At 44.0% G+C, this 23,238-nt stretch overlaps 1 protein-coding gene across 3 annotated transcripts in view; it reads right to left on the minus strand.

Moving 5' to 3' along the window:
• Positions 1 to 854: 854 nt before the first annotated feature.
• Positions 855 to 23,238, minus strand: part of LOC146862832 (uncharacterized) — a 154,569-nt gene continuing 132,185 nt past the window's right edge. For 2 of the 3 annotated variants that reach the window (XR_014978188.1, XR_014978184.1), the window contains one exon: positions 855 to 1,603. The gene's annotated coding sequence lies outside the window, so the exon portion shown is untranslated. Of the gene's footprint in view, positions 1,604 to 3,092; positions 3,216 to 23,238 lie in introns of all 3 variants that reach the window. The other variant, XR_014978183.1, reaches the window with a different exon arrangement.

The following is a 23,238-nucleotide window of genomic DNA, read 5'->3' on the forward strand; positions in this document are numbered from 1 at the left end:
AAATTTCACAGGTGGCCTTCGCTACCCATACACCTCTTTCACACAGAAATGTCCCTAACAGTAACACACGACGATGTTACCAAATCGAACCCAGACAATGCGTCGTGCAACTTCAATCATTACACGTTTTCCCCGTGTACCTACAGGGCAACAATAATTCCGTCTTTCCCGAGAGCAGCGCTTACCTCTGCCCTACTACGGAATCTTTACATTCGCCACAAGGCATCCGACTTCCTACATCCCAGAAGTCTTCAAAAACAACATAGAACTAAACGTGACTCAACATAGTGTTAAAACATAAACCAATACTTATCCAAACATCCACAACCAATAATCAATAATAAATCAATAAGCAGTGATCAAATCTATAAGCAATAGTCACCAAACCAATGCAATAAAACCATCATTCTGCTACCAGAAAAACTGATCCAGCGAGAGCCCGGAGAGAAAGGGCACATTTTTACAACTATCCTCCCTGCGTCGCAGACCCGTCGTCACACTAACTCACTCACACACACACAGTCATTGGTGGGGCCCATAACACCAACACTCACACGTCTTAATTCACAAGTCTGCACACAGGAGGGATGAATAATTCAAGCGCTGGACATGTGGGCGAGTACCTTATAACCTATAGGAAAGAAAAGTTATTTTACAGAATATACATTAGCATTTGCCACCTATAGATTCCTAATCCTAAACATCAAGGCACTCCACCCACTTGGTCAATGGACCAATTAGTTGGATTGGTTGATGGTGATTTAGAACCAGCTAAAACACATTCTAAGACTCAGAATCTTTTTCTCTTTCATCGAAGAACCACAAACTCGTAATTTCTGTTAATCAAATGATTATTTATCTAAATATTATTTGCAATTAATATTAGCATTTTCATTCAACTAAAATTTAGAGTTTTGTTCATTTCGCATGACATTATATTTACCTATTCTTGCTATCTGGATTTTCTCTAATTCATTTGGCTCTGCATGACCGAATTTAGCCGTTAATTGTCCAAAATAAGCAGGCCAAAGCTCAAAGTCCGAAAGTTCTTTGCTCAGCACGTTACTGTCCCAAAGATCTTCAAAGGACCAGACATCATGCAAGCATCTGTCATCGCCTGTGGGGTCGATAGGGGTGTGCAGTCATCCAAACGGCCGAATGCCAGACCGCATAGCAGGAAAATGAAGAGAACAACAACAGAAACCCCTCCCTATTCTACTACTCTTTATAATAAATTTCGGGATAACATGAAACATTTTTAGGCGACGAAGAGCTGTGATTGGTTGTTTGGAAAACGTCCGATTTTTATTCTATGAGGTTATCATGGATTTTGCTGGTTCATTTCCGTAGCACATGTTTGTCCTTATGCAACAATGTTTAAGGTTTGCTTGTATGATCCAATTGTTCATTTAGACCAGTTTTTACTGACTGAAGTTTGGCAGTCCACCAAAATCCTATCCTTGACCAGGGACATGGTGAGCTAAGGTTGTCAGGAAGTTCACGGAGCCATCCGAGTCTGCGCAGTACACATCGCGCTCCCGAGACGTTGGCCACTTCTGAACTCCATTTTGAACACCAAATTTAGGTAGGCCCGAATGACAACCTAATCAAAACAAACACAAAAGAATAATTAATACAAAGAAATGAAGATTCTAATGTTAATCCCTCACTAATCCCTTTATGTATTAGTATTTTCCTAGCATATAGCGACATTTAGAGCAATATATTTACCTTTACGGTCCTCCACGAGAATGCAAACGTCACAAAAGCAACATAAATCATGCAATTTCCTATTATCACATGTACTACTATTAATATGCGTACAGATTTTAGTTATTAGTGTTATTTTGCCAAGCAAATAGCAGTTTCCAAAGGTATAATTGGTGTATGCAAATGGATGATTTAGTCTCACACTGCACTCCGTTAGTAAAATATAATCAGTAGGTTATATAGTTAGATTTTCATGCAAAATAGAGGAGGTATTCAAAGTTTTGCTCTTCCTGCTCCATCAAGAACCTACCTGCAAAAGTCCGATTTGGTTCAGCATAAAAAATGTCAGACATCTTCCACTTAGCTAGAGAAATGCATCAGGGTTGCATTTTGGCCCCTCTGTTGTTTATCATCTACATTAACAATCTGAGTTCTTTTTTGGCTACTGCTGCCACTGATATCCCAAGGATAGGAAATTCACCAGTTCAAGTGCTACTCTATGCAGATGACATACTACTTATGTCACGGACCCCGAGAGCACTTCGCACATTGATAGAGTCCTTTGTGACATTACTTGAGTAAATTAGACTTAATCACCAATTTTGGTAAGTCTAACATCATGGCTTGTGACCCAGGAAGGAAGAATGTTTCTAAACTATTGGTCAGTAGGCAATCCCTAAGTAGTGTTAGCAACGTCTGTTACCTGGGTGTTGACTTTGCAGGCTCCTGGCAGCGACAGGTTAGCAATTCACGCATGAAGCTCAGTAAGTCGACTGGAGCAATATGCATTCTCTTCCAGATCGCAGGCAGGGGGACCATCGCTCCCCACCCAATATATATATATATATATATATATATATATATATATATATATATATATATATATATATATATATATATATATATATATATAAATAAATTCTTAATTTGTCACTGTAGCTCTGTACGGAGCAGGGGTTTGGGGTTATAATGTTACTTTTTTACAGACAGAGAAAAAACTATTATGTAGACGGCTCCTCTGTCTCCTCCCTACAAGTTCCCATTTTGTTATTCATTCAGAGTTAAGCCTTTCAGTATATTTCTGATAAAGTGAAGATGGCCCCACTTCAGCTTTGGATCAGTATATGAGCCAATAGCGAGGCCAGTTTGAATAAGGACATAATATTGGACGGTCGATTTCAAGACTTTTAAGTAATTTTGTCCAATATGTTCGATTCACCCTCCACCTTTACTAAAAATGACAAGCAGGAGGTTAAGCTCTATTTTCAAGAAATTTGTCACTTTAGATACTGCACATCGAATCTAGAAAAAGTTCTTTTAGCATTGACATTATGTTTTTATGAACCTGTTGAGCTGGTGATGTATTTAACTTTAGTACTTACACTCTGGGAGAGATCACTTCTCTTCTGTTTCAGTGCAGGCAGGATGTGGCAACTTTTGGTGTTTTTCGGAGGCTCAAGGCACTTTGGGTAGTTCCTCATCGATTTGCCCATGTGATGGACTGTCTGAAAAAACCTTCATGCATTTTAGTTTTTTCTGTACATTTTTTTAGATCTTTTTTCCTACTTTTTCTAAAACTATTCTAAACCATTTACGGTACCGAAAGTGCAGGGACGCGTGACTTTGACTGCAGGTTTTAGGCATCCCTAATGTCTGCTATAGGATACATTCTATTTTTGTGGCCTGACGGCCTGGACCTCGGAGCTGGGGAATCGGGTTCGAGCCTTGGCAGGGACCCCTCAATATCCTGTGATTCTGGGCAAATCACTTAATCACCCTCCCCTTGCTAACCAAAATGAACGTGCCCCTCTGTATTCAACTAGTGCTCATGTAAAGCGCTCCGATACCTTCCGGTCTAGTTTGCACTATATAAAACTTCAAAAACAATACAAGCATTTGCAATGCAATCGGTCTCGCATTTGTTAGAGCTATTGGCGTTGAAAATGACAATGTGTTTTACTTTTAGGTTTTTAGGGGGTTCGCAGTGGAGTGATCAAATTTGCATAGAGCTATTACCATTGGTATGACCTTGCGGCGCTGGAGAACGAATAAATAGGAAATAGGTTATGAGGGAGAGGAGATAAGACTAACAATGCTGCCTGTAAAGAAAAACAAAGTATTAAGATTCTAAAAAGAAAACCACTGGTAGGGAATGCAAGTTGAAGTAAAGCATGTGAAATGTAAGCAGGAACACCATGGTTATTGCGGGGCTCACGGATTGTTGTGACTTGACACTATTGATGGAAAGTAAAAGGGAGATGCAGCGCCAAAGAAAAGGTAAAGCGCTTGTAGGGGTAGAATTTAATCAGGTGCTTTGTGAAAGTGAAATGAAAGAAACCTCCGCTTAAAGTCTCGCAGTTAATCCGCAGGGAAGGAGATTACTATTGACAGTGCAGGTAGGCCAAGGAGAGAAAGAAACATGGGGGCAGGGGTGTCTATGGACAAGTTGCGGCTTTCACACAAAGCTGTTTGCATTTTTCATCAGAGGGACAGTTTTATTTAATAGCACATAATAGTGCAGCGACTCGGCACTCCATTTTAATATGTTATTACTGCAAGTGAGTTGCAGGCTTGGAATGTGATCTTCACACAATGAGGTCAAGTGGGGATCACTGTCTATAAAAGCTGGGTCGCCAACTCACTCACTGGAGCGCAGCTGTTAAACAGAGACTTGTTATCATCTGCAGTAAACAGGAAAAGTTACAAATGCCTCTGAAGGGTTGGGGCACGGTTAGTCATCTGCTTGCTAAACATGCTGGTGTATTGTATACCAGCCCTAGTAATTTTATATGGTTAAGAGAGCGTGTGCCTGAAACATTACGTCACTAGCACATATATATTATCAGGGCTTTATGATACTTGTAAAAGAGAGTCCTTTAGATAGTTTTAAGCTTGCTACCCGCTCGCGCTCCGCCATCAGCTTCACTTTCAAATCATTTTCCATTTCTGCAGGGTTTAGGGGCTCCCTCCCTTTACCTAGAGGGTCTGCTGCGATGATACTAGCATGTACCGGTGGGAGCTGCTCAGGGGGAGGAGGGTCCCACCGTGCCCAGCAGCCCCGGCTCTGCCCGCAGCGTACACCTGTACAGCGGGTCATTTGCTGCGCCTCGCTGACCTCAAACTGCGGTGCTGACACCGCTGTTACGTTTGCTATACTTGTCCGTTTTTTATGTTAGTGCCGCATATATAATCTATATTTGTAACACAATAGAGGCAGTCGTTAAAGGTGTCACCGATCAACAAGCGAACACATTTGTGACTTAAAAATTCAATGTACGGTGTTATGTTAAGCTTAAGTGTTGGTTTCTAAAACCATCAGTGTCTGAACGGACAGAGGACAGATCGGTGTTAGAAACGTCGGGACACAATAAACTTAAACAAAAAGGCTGAACTAAACATGACAATGCACCCTTGTGAATGCATGTGTGGTCATTTTTCTGATCTAGTACACCGGAGGTGCGCAAGCACCTTCCTCAAATTGATGTACTGCATGGCTGATAGTAGTAAGGCGAAGGTAATGTTGAAGCAAATTATGGGACAAAGAGCTGCAATTCAATATTGAGGTGGGCGAGCCACGCCTGGCAAAACAAAACTATGCCTACTTCGCGCTATATAAATCTGCTTAAAAAACACACACATTTTGGTTCTGCAGAGGATTGGCGAAGACCAGCCCGATCTGGTTCTCTGGACAGCGCATGACAAAAATAAAAGTAGGCGCCGGGGTAAATATGAAGCATGGAGCACCTGAGCCTTTAATACGAGTGCAAAAAAAGATGAGAGTGGCGCCATGCTAAAACATAAAGCATGGCGCACAAGTACCAATTTTAAACAAGTAGTCCCCAGCAGGGACACTTACAAATCTACAACGTACGTAAACTGCAGTCGGCTGGTGCTCCTCAACAAAAAAAAACGGAAGTGTATTATCGGGAGCCCACCTGTAAGGAGCCAGGAAATGGGGGCTTGGGGGTGGCATTCGAAGAACGTCCACCCCCGGGCAGCTTCGGGCGTTTGGTATCGCCCAGGGCCGAGCGCGTGCAGGCAGGGAGCCTGCTTTAGAACGCTGCGTTCAAACGCCGCGTTCTAATTATTGGCAGTTGGGGAGGAGCAGGTAGGCAGGAGGCGCGCTCACGTTTTGTGCCTCTTGTTTGATTTATTGGGGCTCTGGCAGGCTGTTAATTAGCCTTTTACGATGGCTGAAGCTGCAGAGAGAGTCAGGGAAGCGCTTAGAACATTGTGCCAGGCAGGGAGGGAGGATTTATTGGCCCCTGGTGTACTGAATCAGGCTTGGACTGGGTTAACCCTTAAGAAGAGGGCTTCCTCTGAGGGTGTGTCTGCTGCAGTTATTGCCTGCACATTATCGGACAGCTCCCCTGAAGTTTTTTCTGTGGAGAATTCAAAGTCTTTGAAGAAATTATCTAGGGAGGCTCCCCTTCTTACCTCTTTTCAGCAGTCAGCTCCTACTGTTGTGATGAAAAGCAGGGGGGGGGCTCGCACACGCTCAGTGAGGGGTAGAGGGGCAAGGAAACATGCTTTTCTTAAAGGGATATCCAAGGTTTCTGAAGTTGTGGAAACTGTTAGTAATGAGGCATTGGCGCCATCTAGTGGCGAAGCACAGTTTTGCGATTCTGGCAATGGGGAAAACATGTTTTCTGGTAAATCGCCTGTAAAACGCGATATTCCTATTTTTAATAAGAAAATGTTATATTCAACAGTTGGTAATTCTGTTTCTGGTGACCGGTTTCTTACTCCTGTTATGTCTTCAGATACCATTAATTTGTCAGCGAAGTGTTCAAGTTTGCCAATTGTTCCCATTGTAAGGGCTGAAGAGAATATGGCTACTGGAGTGTCTTCGGATTTGCCTTCTTTGGATTTTCCGGTCAGGGAATTAAATAAGGATTTTTTGTCTGTGTCTGTTGTTGGCGGAGCAGACGTTAGCCGTTTTAGGTCAGCGAGTGAGCCGCCTGCCGCAGGGGGATGGGTTTGGGTGGGGGCGGGAAATAAAGGCAGTCCTGCGGTGCCTGAACCTCAACTGTCTGTGAGTAATAGCGACTCGCATGCCAACTCTGCGTCCAGATTGCAGAAGGGCATCAGGTGCGGCGAGTTTCCAGCGTCTTGCTCACCTTTTCACGCGGTGCCTGAAAATTTTCAAGGACCCCCTCAGTCTGCAAGTAGTAGCGGCTTGCAGGCCGACATTTCTACAAGCCTGCGCAAGGGCAGCGGGTGCAGCGGACAGCCATTGAGCAAGTGTCATGCGTCTTGCTCGCCTTTTTCCACGCAAGAAAAAGCTGTTAAAGGGATTTTTCCAAATTCCTTACCTGATTATAGGCTTCCACAGTTTTAAAAAAGCAGTGAACTGGAGGGTTTTCGATTGTGGTGTTGGGGTTGGGGCTAGGCCTTCAGGTAGTGGTGTCGCACAGAGCTATTATGACAATGATGATAACGACTTATCTGACCTGAAGGAGGGTGCAATCCCCCATCAAGAGAACCTTTCTAATGACTGTTTTCCTTCCAAACAGGGGGGGCTTGTTAATCAGTTTTCTCGAGCTGATCTTTTACAGACACAAGAATCCGAGAGGAACTGGAAGCGGCTAGATCGTTTTCCCAAGGCCTCGGAAGGAATCCAGACGAGGAAGCGCGCAGCTTTGGACAAGCCCCTTCAAACAGGTGGGCAAGTTGGTGATGCTTGTTCTTTATTTAACGTTAAAAAACTTAGGGAACTAGCAGTTCCTGAGTCAGTCACAGGTGATAAGGTCTGTTGTCATTGTAAATATGCGAGTTCACAGGGACAGGTATCCCCTAAAGCAGATACGGTTGCAGCTAAGGTACATGTTTCAATTTCGCAAGAAGAAAAGGATACCAAAGTCAAAGGTACAGGTTTAAAGAGGTTGCCTTATATGGGGTTGTCCATGCCCCTGGGGTCACATTTAACTAAACATACTAAAGAAAAGATTTGGAGCGGGGAGTTTGTAGACGTTTTTAAACTACTACATCGGGAGCTTCAATCTAAAGAGGGTTCGAAGGAGGAGGCATGGGAGCTAGCGAGAAGACCCAGGGTTCCCACTAATATTGATTCCTGGACCTCTGCCTTTTTAATTTTCGCAAGCGTTTACTGTGAAAAGTTTCCGGGCCGTTCGGTCTCTCTTTTAAAATATTTGGATACTATTAGAAAGGCGCATGCAGAATTTGGGGGCTTCGCATGGTTACACTATGATGAGGAGTTTCGAGCTAGTTTAGTGTTAATTCCAGAAAAACCCTAGGTTGAGGTAGATAACGAGTTGTGGGTCCAGTGGATGTATCCCCAAAGGCCTCCTCCTGCATTACATACAGCAAGCGCTTTGGCGATTACCCCACAGCCCTTTCTTAATAGACCCACTCTGGGAGGGGTGGGGTCATGGGCTAAGAACGCAGCTTTCACCACGGGGGCGTGCTGGAATTTCAACAGGGGTTTCTGTCAAAAGTATCCATGCAAATATAGGCACGAATGTTCAAAGTGCGGCGGTAAGCATGCCGTGTTGCAATGTTTTAGTGAACAAAACTCCAGCTTCTATACAGGTCAGGGCAGAGGGAGAGGCGTCCCTGTCCAGCCTCCTTTCAAAGGCGGTTACGCCAATTGACATTCCCAACTTATGAAAGTGGCTAAAATTTTACCCTCTCAGGGAGAAAGCTTTAAAGTTAGATTGGGGGTTTAAGGAAGGTTTCAAACTCGGTTATCAAGGTCCTAGGCAACGTAGGTTTGCGCAAAATTTAAAATCTGCAAAGCAGTTTCCTCAAGTTATTGCTAACAAATTAGACTCTGAAATTGCTGAAGGTAAAATAGCCGGCCCCTTCTTTTCCTGACCCCTTCCCAATCTTATTGTTTCTCATTTAGTAGTGGTTTCCAAGAAAACGGAGGTAGAATTCCGTATGATTCAACATTTGTCTTGGCCTCAAGGACTGTCAGCAAATGATTTTATAGCTAAAGAGGATACTGTAGTGCAGTTTTCTTCTGTGGACGTAGCTCTGGATTTAGTTGAAAAGGCCGGCTCAGGAGCGGAGTTGGCAAAGTGTGATATTAAGTCAGCTTTCAGATTGCTTCCAGTGCATCCTCAAGATTTTGAGTTGCTAGGTATTCATTTTCAAGGTCAATTCCTTGTTGACAAAGTGTTACCTATGGGATGTGCAGTTTCCTGCCAACTTTTTGAAGATTTCAGTTCTTTCCTACAATGGCTTTTTTCATTCAGGTCCGGCTACATGGAAGTGTCGCATTAATTGGATGATTTTCTTTTTGTGGGTGAAAAGGGCTCTCGTTCATGTGGCAAGGCCCTCCAATTTTTCCAATCTGTGATGCAGGAATTAGGTGTTCCTTTGGCGGCAGAAAAAACAGAGGGACCAGAGACTTGTCTAATATTTCTAGGCATAGAAATTGATACTGAAAAGATGGAAGCTAGGTTACCACAAGACAAGAGGCAAGAAATTGTACAGTTGCTCAATTATGCTAAGGCGGCGCAAAAACTGACTCTATCTGAGATGCAACGGTTGTTGGGTCATTTGAATTTTGCCTTCAGAGTAGTAAAAGCCGGGAGATCATTCTGTAGGAGGTTGGGTTTTGCTATGGCGGGTGTGTCATTACCTCATCATAGGGTCAGGGTATCTCTTCACATGAGAGCAGACTTTGAGGTCTGGTTGATTTTCCTGGACAGTTTTAATGGTGTTCCTATTAGATCCATGGACGACCAATTTTTATGGTCTATACAGATATTTTCCGATGCTTCAGGATCTAACGGTTTTGGACTTTTCTGGGATGGAAAATGGTGTGCTGAACAGTGGCCTCTGCACTGGATTATTGAGAAGCGCAGTATCGCGTTTTTTGAATTGTTTCCCTTGATAGTAGCACTGTCAGTCTGGGGTAAGTTTCTAGCTCACAAATCTGTTCTCTTTCATGTCGATAACAGGACCGTGGTCGATCTGGTCAGTGGTCAGAAAGCAAGGGACAAACGCCTGCTTCAGTTATTGCAGAATTTCATGCTGAGTTGCTTGTTGTTGAATATAACTTTTAGAGTGAAGCATATTCCTGGAATGGACAATACTATAGCTGATGCGTTATCTCATTCCCAGTGGCGGAGATTCCGTGGTTTGGCACCCACAGCGGATGCAGAAAAGACTCCAATTCCTCAGGAGGTATGGCTGCTAGCGGACTGACGATTAGGATGTTGATGGAGCAATCTCTGGCTATCAGCACACGCTTAGCGTACAGGAGGGCATGGGCGGAATTTCTACAGTCAGGTGCGGCTTGTCATAACAATGATCATACAGGCCTTTTACTACGCAATGATGACATTCTCCGTTTTGTGTTGAGCAACATTGATAAGGGCATTACAGCTGCTACCATTGCAGGAAAGCTATCAGGAATATCCTTTTATGGAAAATGTTTTTGGGGTTATGACCCGTCTTTGGGAGAGTTGGGTAGAAGGATTTTGTCAGGATGGTCCAAGGTTAAGAAACGTGGTACAGTACAGCGCAAGCCTATATCTCTAAATTTATTGGAAAGGATTATAACAACGTTGCCTACACTTTGCTTTTGCAAGTTTGAAGCGGCGCTCTTTACACTTTGCATGTTATGGCTATTTTTTGGTGCCTTTAGAGTATCTGAACTTTTGGGTAAACCTTTTATTCAGGGTCTCAGCTATTCAAATGTCTCTATGTCTGTAGATTCACTAAAAATGTATTTAGAGTCATCCAAAACAGATCAAAGAGGAAAGGGGGCTACTGTGGTATTGTGGAAACTTAGCGGTCCGCTATGCCCATGGTTTGCCTGGTTAAAATTTCAAGAATTTCCTCATTATCCTAACAGCAGCTGCATTTTTCAACACCAGGATGGCTCTCAGCTGACTGCTTCTCAGCTTTTGGCCGTACTGAGGAAATCTTTGTTGTCATTAGGGGTAAACCCGTTTGACTTTGGAACGCATTCATTTCGTATAGGAGCTGCTTCAGAGGCTGCCAGAAGGGGCTTCTCTTTACAAGAGCTGCGTAGGCTAGGCCGTTGGTCATCTAATTGTTGTTTGAAATATGTTAGAGATTTTAATGAATGTTAAACATCCATTTCGCTGTTGCTAATATGTATCTCTTTCTAGGTCACCACTTACCTTCATCAACCTCCATGGCAAATGTGTGGATTGTAGGACACTCTTTCGTCAGATGGGCAGCCAAACAAGCAGACAGGAGCCACTATGGTGTAAATTTTGGCTTTAGTTTTGAAGATACGGACATACTATGGTTTGGTAAGAGGGGAATGAAATGGGGTCAACTGTTGCCCAGTTTAAATGAGTTGGCTTCTTCAAAGTCACTACCTAAGGTGTTATTAATTCATTTGGGCGAAAATGATTTAGTACAGTTGTCTGGCCTGGGACTCCTTTTGGAGGTGAAAGCTGATTTAGCTAAGATAGTGCTTTCATGGCCTAATACAAAAATTGTTTTTACTGCACTGGTGCCAAGGAGGGTTTGGAGAGGCGCTGAGAAGTTTTCTGCCATCGACAGGGCTCGGCGTAAATTTAACAGGGAACTACGCCAGTTTTGTCTCATCAATGACATTTCTTGGTTGGCACATGAGGACATCAGTAAAGATGACTTTCAATTTTTCAGAGCGGATGGTGTACATCTATCGTTCATTGCAAATGAATTGTAGATTGTAAATATTAAAGATAAGTTATTTTATATTTTGGGATTGCATCCGTGGGGTTGAAGGTTTGCAGTAGCGGCTTTCCTTCTTGTTTGGGGAACATATTTCATATTAAACAATTTCTGGTTATTCTTGCAATGGTGATTTTCTATCATTTGAGGAATGCGTTTAGCACAATATCTGATTCTCAAAATAAAAAGAAAAAAAGGGAACGGGGGGAGGGGGGGTTTGTGGGGACTGGAAAAACACCTTTACAAGGGTTTTTTCCTGGTGGCAGATTGGGACGGGATTGAGGCAGGTAGGAAGGGTTGGGTCAGGCAGAATAGCTTGGGACAGAAGGGAAACAGAGATAAGGGGGCTGAGGTAGAGGATCCAGGTGGGGGAAAATTGGGGATCACTGTGGGGGAAAAATTCATGGGGAAAATCTCTTGGGGGATCGATATGGGGGAAATTTCATTGGGGGATCGATATGGGGGAAATGTTATTTGGGGGATCGATATGGGCGAAATTTCATTGGGGGATCCGTTTAGGGATTTTTCTTGGGGGATCATTGAGGGGTGGCGGTGGCGGGGTAATTTTGCATTGAAAGTCATTGTTTGGCATTATGATTATTTTGGTATGTTGCTAAATAAAAGCGACCTTTTAACCCCCATCGGCCTGCGATGTGATTCATTGCCCGATGGGGGCTTGGGGGTGGCATTCGAAGAAAGTCCACCCCCGGGCAGCTTCGGGCGCTTGGTATCGCCCAGGGTCGAGCGCGTGCAGGCAGGGAGCCTGCTTTAGAACGCTGCGTTCAAACGCCACGTTCTAATTATTGGCAGTTGGGGGCCCAGGAGCAGGTAGGCAGGAGGCGCGCTCGCTTTTTGTGCCCCACCCACCCTCCCTATTTTATTACAGATTTTATATGTTGCAGTTACGGTAACGTTTCCTGGTTCTTGCGTTTCCTGGGTTTTGGTCTCTCTCTCACCCCCCCCCATCCCTTCTTTTCCCTTTAGAGGCAGAATGGGACGGGATTGAGGCAGGTAGGAAGGGTTAGGTCAGGCAGAATAGCTTAGGACAGAAGGGAAACAGAGATAAGGGGCTGGGGTAGAGGTTCCAGGTGGGGGAGAATTGGGGATCTATGTGGGGGAAAAATTCATGGGGAAAATCTCTTGGGGGATCGATATGGGGGAAATTTCATTGGGGGATCGATATGGGGGAAATTTTATTTGGGGTATCGGTTTGGGGATTTTTCTTGGGGGATCATTGAGGGGTGGCGGGGGCGGGTAATTTTGCATCGAAAGTCATTGTTTGGCATTATGATTATTTTGGTATTTTGCTAAATAAAAGCGACCTTTTAACCCCCAGCCTGCGATGTGATTCATTGGGGGGGTTAACGCTTCGAGGCCAGCAAGCGTGGACGCTGTGCAGTCTTTACCTGGCTCCTGGGGAACTTGCGAGTGACTCCTGCGCTGTGTGGACGCCGTGTGGACGCCTGGTTCCCCTGCCGCCTCGCGCCACCTGAGGCTGCAGCAGGGTGGAACCACAAGCCCCAGCATTCCCCTTTGCCCCGCCCACTTCCGCCGGACTACGCGCCCGGAGGCGCTACTTATTCAGAAGCTCCCTCGGTGGAGCGGGGGGTTAACGCTTCGAGGCCAGCAAGCGTGGACGCTGTGCAGTCTTTACCTGGCTCCTGGGGAACTTGCGAGTGACTCCTGCGCTGTGTGGACGCCGTGTGGACGCCTGGTTCCCCTGCCGCCTCGCGCCACCTGAGGCTGCAGCAGGGTGGAACCACAAGCCCCAGCATTCCCCTTTGCCCCGCCCACTTCCGCCGGACTACGCGCCCGGAGGCGCTACTTATTCAGAAGCTCCCTCCGCGTCGCGGGATCGCGCGTGGGTCGGCGCCGGGAGAAGCCCGGGACAAGGGCGGGACCGTCTGTGGCCGTCAGGGGCCGGAAGAGGCCGGGCTGGGCTACCCCCCTTAGTTGTTAACATCTGGACTTTGCTAAATACACTGAAGTAATCAGGGTGCTTTAAATTTGTTGTGGCTCAACGACACCTCGCTGTATGTTGTGGATGTTGAGGTGTTGTGTTACGCTATTTAGGCCTATGCCCGCATATGTTATATACGTGTTCTTGCGGTGTGTAGTTGGCCTCTGTTCCCTGCACATAAAGGTCCTAGGAATATAGTATTAGCTAATAAGCATTCAATTCCAAGGCATTTCACCATGGTATATAACAACTTTTAATTTGTATTTAATTTTTATATTGGTGGTATCATTTCATAGTAAGTGCTATTTTAAACGGTTGCTACTGTTTTAGAAATTTTATTATATTATTTTGATTTTCATTTTTGGGCAGCATGTCTAAAACGACTGGGACCCCTCGTTCAACTGTGTCTACACTTGATAATTATTTAGTCAAAGTCGTAGGCAAAATCAACAAGGAACGCAGACTATCCCTAGGTTTGACTAGCAATCGTAGTCCTGAGACTACAAGCCAACTAGTTTCGGTCGAGATACATTCATTTGATGACAGCCAAGCATCGGTACTTACAGTTTCCCCATCGAGGGTGGGTGTTTGTGTAACAGAGTCTACTCCGGTTCCCTTGCCTGATATCGATTTGCCCATGGATTCTGATATTAGCAAGTCTCCTAATGTCACTGTAGTTTCAACCCCTGTACCCCCTAAAACACATAGAGTGCTAAGATCAGGTTTACATGTTAACAGATATGTTCAACCCAAAAAGGGGGGCCGCAAAAGCAAAAAGAACACGGTCACTAATGTCGGCTCCCCTGAGCATACCTGTCTAGACATTGGAGATAACCCTACCCAAATGATACTAGCACCAGCTCAGCTCGACATGTTAATCGGTATGATTGATAGCAAGCTAGACAAAATTATCATACCGCTCTTAGATAAACTCGAGGCTGTATCCAGGGAAGTGAACAGATTGGGTGAACTGGTGCAACAGGGATTTAAATCCCATAACAGCTCCCCATCGATCGCTGTGGAGGGGGAGACCGGGGATTTAATGGGCCAACTTGTGCAACAATCTAAAACCTTAAAAAGTACCGGTCAAACATGCATGGGTTCTATATCTCCCACTCAGTTAACTAAAGGGATTATTCCAAGTAATGATCGGCGGGAGTTTGCTGGTAATGCCACACAATGCGCCCCCGGGGATACATCTAGTGCTACTCCAGCTAACGGTGCCCCGACTAATATAATTACTCATGACCCGGGGAACACGAATAGGTCTTCAAGAAGAGGGAGGTTTAATGATAATCGCCTCCCCCAACCTAATCTGCCACCCGACTGCGCACCCTATGTGGCAGTTTTGACCAACGTGCCAGTTATCAGACAGGACGGGCCTAATTGTACTGTGGAATCCCATGATTCCCTTAAGAATAAAACTGTGGCTTGGCTCAACCGTGAATGCGGTTTTCCTGTGGCTATGGCGGATCAGATTCTGGTTACCACCAGAACAAATTGGATTGGAATGTCCCCCAAAAACATTCCTGGTGATTGTGTTATCATAAATTTTAGTAACCCTCACCTAGCAATGACAGCTCTGATTCGCGCCACGTCCCGTCCCAGTAATGACCAGGGTATCGTACTCCGTCCCCTTGGCTTTTTCTATAGGCAACATATTGAGCACCTCCCATTGCAGCGGAGGGGAGGGATAATGAGGGGAGACGAGGGCCTTAGTCTGTTAAACACCGAGGTAGCTACTGCTAACCGTTATCAATGCCTGAGTGGATTGGACCAAAATGATTGACAGGAGAAGGGTGCTGCCCCAGGTCCTACAGAAGAACCTCCAGGGAACCTAGGCTTGTTGACAATTGGCCCGAAAATTTGTTTATCAGGGTTGGTGGTGGAAATCCCTGTAGTCTGTCTGCCCCTAGCCGTAATGGGAAATATACCGAATAACCCTGTGTCAGAAGACGAGATTTTAAATGTTGCCCCTTCTCAACAGGATAGCTTTGGTATAAATTTGGGGACAGGTACCCACACCTCATCTGAGTGTTACATTGTAAGTTGGAACATTGCTGGGATCCGATCAAAAACAGATAGCCTGGGGTGGATGGAATTCTTGGATCTCTTTGACATTATTTGTTTACAGGAAACTTGGTGTACTGATTTCAAAGGTTATAGTGGTTTTAACTCATACCAGCTTCCTGCTATTGGCTCGGTTTCAGGTAGAGCCAAGGGAGGTCTACTTGTTTTGATTTCAGTTAAAGCCCCTTTATCAGTTATTAAATATGTACAAGTTGGGGTTTATTCCCAGATTTTATGGCTGCAAATAAAAGGAGGTAGGAACATTCTTTTAATTAATTTTTACAATAATTGTTTTAATGACTCCAGGGATCAGCCGGTCAAAGACCTTTCCAAAGCACTAGAAGAGTTGTATAAGGACTCCAATGAAGTCTTTGATTTGCTCCTGGTAGGGGATTTTAATATTACCACCTGCCCTTTCTCTGAGGATAATGTTTGCGGATTAGTGGACGCTCACGAGGATGGGATTCTCCATTTTAAACACAATTATTATGAAGATGCCCTAAATAATTTCCTCGCCTCATATAATATGCACATTATGGATAACGAGAAAAATGCACAAGGGGATACTTGTCCCACCTTTTCAGGCCGGGGTATGAACTCTGTAATAGATTTTATCTGCATTTCCACAGGCCTGGAGGTTTTGCTCACGGCCCCAAAGGTAATAGATATTCAATTAAGTGACCACAACTGCCTGGTAGTAAAGGCTAAGTTGTGGGAAAAGGATGATATTAGTTTCCCGGGCCGTATTATTAATAGTATAGAGGCAGAGCGCCCTAATGGTACAAGACTCAGGTGGAAGGGGGATAAGGCAGACATTACGTCTGATTCCATCATAACCAGTTCCCTGGTACATATTACCGCGATTCTTGAAGACAATTTATGTACTTCTTCCTCAATTGAACATTTTATTAGTATTAATGCGGCCATTAACCTAAAACTCACAGGTACCCGTAAACATAAAGAGGACCAACCGCGGGGCTGGTTTAATTCAGCTTGCACCTCGGCCCTGAGGGAGCTGAAATCTGCTCTATCTGTCAAACCCAGAGATAAGGGACTGGTCATAGATCTAAGAGCCAGATACAACGTAACCCTTAAAAATAGGAAAGTGGAACTTCGGCAAGAGGCCTGGGAAAATTTGTCCATGGCAGCTGAACTGAACAATTGTTCCCTATTCTGGAAAACTGTCAACTCCCCATTTCTTAAAGACGACAAAATTCCAGAACTAACCTCCTATGTTATGCAGGCAGATTGGATTACGCACTTTTCTAAAATTTTCCAGCCTGATGGTGGAGCGCAAATTTCAGGGAAACAATGGCCGCATATCCCATTAAATTTTACGGTTCAAGAGGTTTTAGACAGTATACGGGACAGTAAGGGGGGGAAAGCACAAGGCCCAGATGGGGTCCCAATTGATGTGTATAAATTGGTCCCAGAAATGTGGGGGCCTCTGCTTACTAATATTTTTAACGCAGCTGTCAGAAATAAGATGCCCCCGACATGGGAAGAATCCATTTTAATCCCAATATTCAAGAAAGGTAATCGCGGGGAAGCCAAGAATTACCGACCAATCTCCCTGTTGGACTCTTCTGTTAAAGTCATGAGCCGAGTGCTCATGGTGAGATTGGAGGAATGGGCCGAAGAAAATGGCATCTTAGCCGAGAGCCAGTTTGGCTTTAGGAAGGGTCGCGGAACGATAGAGCAATGTTTAAATTTAGAACTGCTGGTTGGTAAATATACCCTGGCAAAGACTGGCACTATTTACCTTTGCTTTGCGGATCTCAGTAGTGCTTTTGATCTGGTGGACCACGGCATTCTTTGGGAAAAGCTGTTAGAAATGGGGGCCCCAGAGGGTATTATCTTCTTTCTCGCACGCCTATATTCTAAATTAAGAGCCTGTGTCCGTTTTGGGTCACAAGGCGAATGTACACCTATGTTTAAGATTGGGCGTGGAATTCGTCAGGGTTGTGTGCTAGCCCCATTGCTTTTCATTCTTTTTATCAATGAAATTGAATCCTTCCTTAAATCTCTGGCAGTGGATGCTCCCAAAATTAATAATGAATATGTTCCCGTGTTACTCTACGCGGATGACGCGGTTTTAATTTCACGTACACCATACGGTCTTCAATTGTTGTTGGATGGTTTTATGCAATTTATCAAAAGCAGAAAGCTAGTTTTAAACAAATCCAAAACCTATGTTATGGAATGCGGCCATAGGATTGGAAAGAAACAACCCTCTTTTTTCATAGAGGGTCAAAAGGTCCAGGTTGTTGATAACTTTTCATATTTGGGGGTTACTTTTTCAAATAAAAACACCTGGGCAATTGAACTTAAGAATGTACGGTCTAAAATGGCCAGGAGTGCCTTTGGTATTTTTACTATGGCTACCAAATTAGGAGACAGGCGGATAAACGACATGCTGAAAATTTATCAGTCACGGTGTGTCTCAATTGCATTGTACGGAGCAGGCATATGGGGCTATGCCCCGGCAGGTTCTCTTCAGGTTGAAGAGAACGTATTTTTGAAAAAACTTTTGTGTCTGCCAAGCTCTGTCTCGAACACCTTAGTGCATAACGAATTGGGTATTTGCCATCTCTCCGATTTGACCCCCCTTAGACCTTTGCTCCTATGGCGCTCCATTTGGATTAAAGAAGAGACTTCCTTGTGTAGAGCTATCATTTCTGACTGTCTTACTTTGGACCATTTTATAAGGATTCCGTGGTTGAAGTATGCTATTGATAGCTTTCGGGTGGTCTTTAACATCGACATCCTAGCGGATCATCACGGGGCAGATATGTTGTCTAAAACTGATCTCAAGCAGTGTTTTTTACAACAGGCTGCTATTAAGAGACATCAGAACAGCTCCAATCTTTCATCTTATACTTTTTATCATGATTTAAATGAAGTTGTGGGCTTTCAACCCTATCTGTCTCAAATAACTTGGAAGGCACATCGGTTTGTGTTGACCAGATTTAGAATGGGAGTTGTCCACAACCTTGTTGCCTTCCCGATTATGAATTTACATCCTGTTGGTCCATGTTTATGTGATAACTCCACTTCCCAAAGCACTGTGCACTTTCTTCTGCTTTGTCAATTGTATAAACACTTCCGGATAGCTTATCTGAAACCCTTGTTTTTAAAATTTGAAGTCAGAACTATACGTGACTGTATGTGTCTACTTTTTAATTTATATCATCCGGTAGTATGTTTTTATACGGCTACTTTTCTTCTCAAATCCATTAATGCTAGGAAAAGTATGCTTTTTTAAATGTTTTTTATCCTGATGAATTTTTCTGCCTCTGTATTTATAACAAATTTTTGTTGTATTGTGTGCTTTTATGAACTTACTTAATGTTCGAATAAAGCCTTATGAAATGAAATGAAATGACTCATTGCCCGATGTGAGCGATGGAGGAGTGAACCAGCTGAAGCAGAAGGCGTCAGAAAGCGGGATTATACTCCGTGTGGCATAATTACAATAGGTTTTACAGACGGCACATGCGCGCTGATGCTTGACCTAAAAAAAGCGGGAGGAAGGTGTATGAAATCAATTGGAGGGGGGGGGGGGGGTGTTGGGGGGCAGTGACCTTCAGGCCGAAGTTACTCCACAGCATGTGATGCCTCATGGTACTATGGTGATTTGACCCTGCTTTCTAGCTGTGGTATAACTGTAAAAGATACCTATAATTCTACTGTGGTTTGGAAGGCCTTTTTGATTCCTACACAGATGTAACCCTATAGGATATCCTACGCATGTATTCTCGTGCAGATTAGATTTCACTCGCCACTTGGCTACATAGAGCTGACCCTGCTTCCTTTTATTATAATTATTGTTGGATTCAGCTATTGCACTTCGATTTAGAAATGTTTTTGGGGATCCTGGATTTTTAATCCATAGGCCTCGCTGCACTGCCACCTGCCAGACAGCACACACTTTATTTCCTGAATTTTAGAATTGATGATGCTGGTAGAATTATTGTTGGATTCCTTGTAGGCTTTTCTTTCTTTTTTTTTAAATGTGGTTTATGGAGCTTGGATTATTGATTAAGAGGCCTCACTGCACTCGTACCTGCCTGAACTGCACACACATCCCCTCACTTTCAAAATGTTTATGATGTTATTGGCTATTATTTTTAAGTTGTTGTTGCAGGTGATGTACTGTACTTCTTTTATGGTTTTATTGTTTAAAAATCGAATAAAGAAATAAGATGAAAAGTAACTCAGCTACATGCACAAAGCTCAAACTCCGAGATTTGCTCTCATCTATCTGCTTTCTGAACTTGAAACTTGCCAAGCATAGATATTTTGTTTGCACATATTGTGTGAAATGTTTGAATGTGCAGTTGGGCAAAAGTTTATGTATGAGATTACTGGAATGCAGTTTACAGGAGGGCTGGGGCCTCTCTCCTAATCCTTCTGCAAATATGGGCTCTGCTTAAAGCAGAAAGTAGTGCCATCCACCTGGCAACAGGAGCTGCACCCTTGTGTCCCTATGCTTGCTTGACAATGGCTTTCGATAACCCCGGGTAGGGGCAGCTACTGTTGGAAGTTCACTGCTTTGTCCTGCTTTAATTCAGTTGTTTATCATTCTTTTACCACTTGGGTATACTTGCTACATGGAATCGCAGTTTCTATGCATAATTAATTCAACTCTATTCTTTAGAAAATAGTAGAGTGGTAGAAATGTGTGTATTGGAGTTGTTTGGTGTGTTATATAGTTTTGTGTACAGGATTGCATAATGGTTGCTTAATGAGGCATTCAAATGTTGCCACAGGTTTTAAGCAATAAATGCCTCCTCACTTTAATTGGCGGGAAGCATTGGTCTTAAATTTCCTCAGTTCATGTAATCTCTCCTTCCCTGTCTCTCCTCTCTCCCTCATCGGTTCTCCTCCAGCTCCCACATCAGTTCTCCTCCAGCTCCCTCTCTTTCTCAGTGTCTCTCTCTGGTTCTTGACCTCATTCATCCCTCAGCAACTCCCCGTGCTCTATCTTTCTGTCTTTCTCAACTACACAATCTTTTCATTATGTTGCTGATCTACACTGGCATTAAGATACAAGCATTGGAAAAACTACTATATCTGGCATTTAATTGAGGGAAGTGTTTGGTGGCAGTTGGGCAACTTCCCACTTAATCCCGTCATTAGGTAACATCTTGGGCTCTAACGATAAGGAAGCTGGGAGTAGAACCCCTTTAACAAACAGACTGCATTCACAAAGTTCAGCTTCAAAGCAAAGTGTTTTGGAAAGGAGCCAAAGACAAAGTTTAAGCTTTAAGTTAACTCAAGCAGCATTGACACCACTGTATTAAACATGGCAATTCCTGCAGAGTCACCCCCGATTTTTGCCTTTCTTTGCTGAACCCGTTTTTGTTGGCTTTTAGGACTTTGTGTACTGTACTCCTGCTAACCAGTAGTAAAATATTAGTGCTCTGCCTTGAAAACATAGCAAAATTGGTATACAGCTGATTGGTACATTTAATTTACTTATATGTCTACAATAGTTTGTGCTGCATGTACTCAGGACCTTTAAATTAAGTTTTTTTTTTTCTTTTTTGATTTATAAAGCGCAACGGTTACCCTGAGGTGTCCTGGCGCTGTTACCAAATCCTACGAGCTAAATTACCAAGGAGTCGGACTATGGAATGAGCAGGTTTAGTGGATAAATAACCAGGTTTTTAAATGCCCTTCTAAAGGACAGCAAATCTGGCAGATTTCTGAGCTGAGCCGGAAGATCGTTCCACGCCTTAGCTGCCCCAACGACAAATCTTCGGCCTCCCCAGGAGAGCTTTTTATCTTGGGGATAGATGCCATTTTCGCACCGAATGAATTTAGATTTCTAGTAGGTATATACCACTTTAAATGCTTTTGCAGATAGTCAGGCCCGGTCCCATGAAGAGCTTTAAAAACAGTACTCAATGTTTTGAAAAGTATCCTCTTCCTGACTGGAAGCCAGTGTAGCTTCTGAATTTCTTTGGAAATTGGTGCAAATTTCGGGATCCCGGTCAACAGTCTGGCAGCTGCGTTTTGTAGCCTTTGTAGTTTGTTCAAAAATGTTCCTGAATGTTTAAATAAAGACTGTTGCAGTAGTCAAGCTTAGACATCACCAAGGCGAGACCACTGTTTTCTGACTTCCTACCGGCAGGAAAGGCAGAATTTTTTTCACAGTCCGCAAAACAAACGTCGTAGAGGAAGAGACTGAGTTAATTTGGGCCCCCAAATTCAGCTTGTCATCCACAATTACTCCCAAATTTTTTACTTTTTGAACTGGGACTGGGAGGTTCCCCATACTAGCAGGCCACCATTTTGCATTCCAAAAGTTTGGGGCATTTCCAAACATTATGACCTCAGTTTTGTTAGAGTTCAGCTTTAGGCAGTTTTCCGCCATCCAGTGACTCACTGCCATCATGCAGTCATGAAATCTGTTTTCTATGCCGCCCTCCTGTCCTGGCTGCAAGGATACCACAATTTGGGTATCATCTGCGTAGGATGTTAAATCAAAGCCCAAGGTCTTAATAATGGGGGCCAGTAAAGACACGTAAATATTAAACAGGGTCGGGCTCAGGGAAGAACCCTGAGGGACTCCGCAAGGCAAGATAAACGGTCTTGAATGGAAATCACCCATGGAAACCACTTGGGATCTATCAGCAAGGAAGGATTTTATAAGATTCCAGGCCTTGCCCTGAAGTCCGCATGCCCTTAGCCGATCCAACAAACGCGGATGGTGGACCGTGTCAAAAGCAGCGGATAGATCTAATAATATCAAGGCTGCCCTTCCTCCCGAATCTACAGCTCTTCTGAGTTCATTCGTGGTTTTCAGAAGTGCCGATTCTGTGCTGTGGCCACTTCAGAAACCATACTGCGTTTCATCCAACGTCTGAGATCTGAGAAGAAAGGCTCCTAGTTGAGTATTAAGGGCCTTTTCAACCAATTTGGCTGGTAACAAGTGGGTTGCAGCACTCATTGTGCCACTCACCAAAGTAGCTCTGTAAAAAATGTCGAGCCACTGCTGCCTGTATTGCAGTTTTAAACTGCCATTTTTACCAGGCTAAATAAACCTTTACCAAACCTATACCTTCCTTTTTAATACTTTTAGTCACCTCTAAGGTAGGCCCTAAAGGCTCATAGGGCAGGGCGCAAGGTATTGGAAACATATTTATTTCTTTTATTTATTTCTGGATCTTATATAGCGCGCAGTTACCAAAAAGGGTCACCCAGCGCAGGACATAGGCAGCAGATGGGAGCAGCGACGGACAGCTAAGAACCCCATGTAACAGAAACCAGATATGGCAGGTAAAAAAGCCATGTATTTAGATTCTTACGAAAGTTAGGCAGGGAGTGACAATTCCTAAGAGAAACCGGGAGAGAATCACAGAGTTTCGGGCCCAGGTAGGAAAACGAGTGACCCTTCATACGAACCAGATGAAACCTGGGCGTTGTGAACAGTGAGAGGCTAGATGATCTCAACTGTCAGGTGGGCACAAAGGGTTTCTTTAGACCTTGAATGTATAAGGGGCCAAGCCATGTCTGGCCCTGAACATATAGCATAAAGCCTTGAATTTGATACGCTTATCAACCCTAAGCCAGGGCAGTTTGTGAAGCAGTGGAGAAGCTGAGGCATGTCTACGCAGCCGGAAAATGAGGCGGTCAGCCCCGTCCTGAATGATCTCCAGACAACGATCGAGAATTTGTCTGCGCCCAGGTACAGTACATTGCCATAGTCCAATCTGGATGTCACCAGAAATTGCATCACTGTTCTCTGGGTGGCGGAGGAATTAGCCAGAGGTTCTTCTTGAGCCACTTGAGAACAGAGAAACAGGTGGCCACGATTTTAGACA

Source organism: Triturus cristatus, chromosome 2_2 (genome assembly GCF_964204655.1).
Source record: "Triturus cristatus chromosome 2_2, aTriCri1.1, whole genome shotgun sequence".
NCBI classification, from domain to species: Eukaryota; Metazoa; Chordata; class Amphibia; order Caudata; family Salamandridae; genus Triturus; species Triturus cristatus.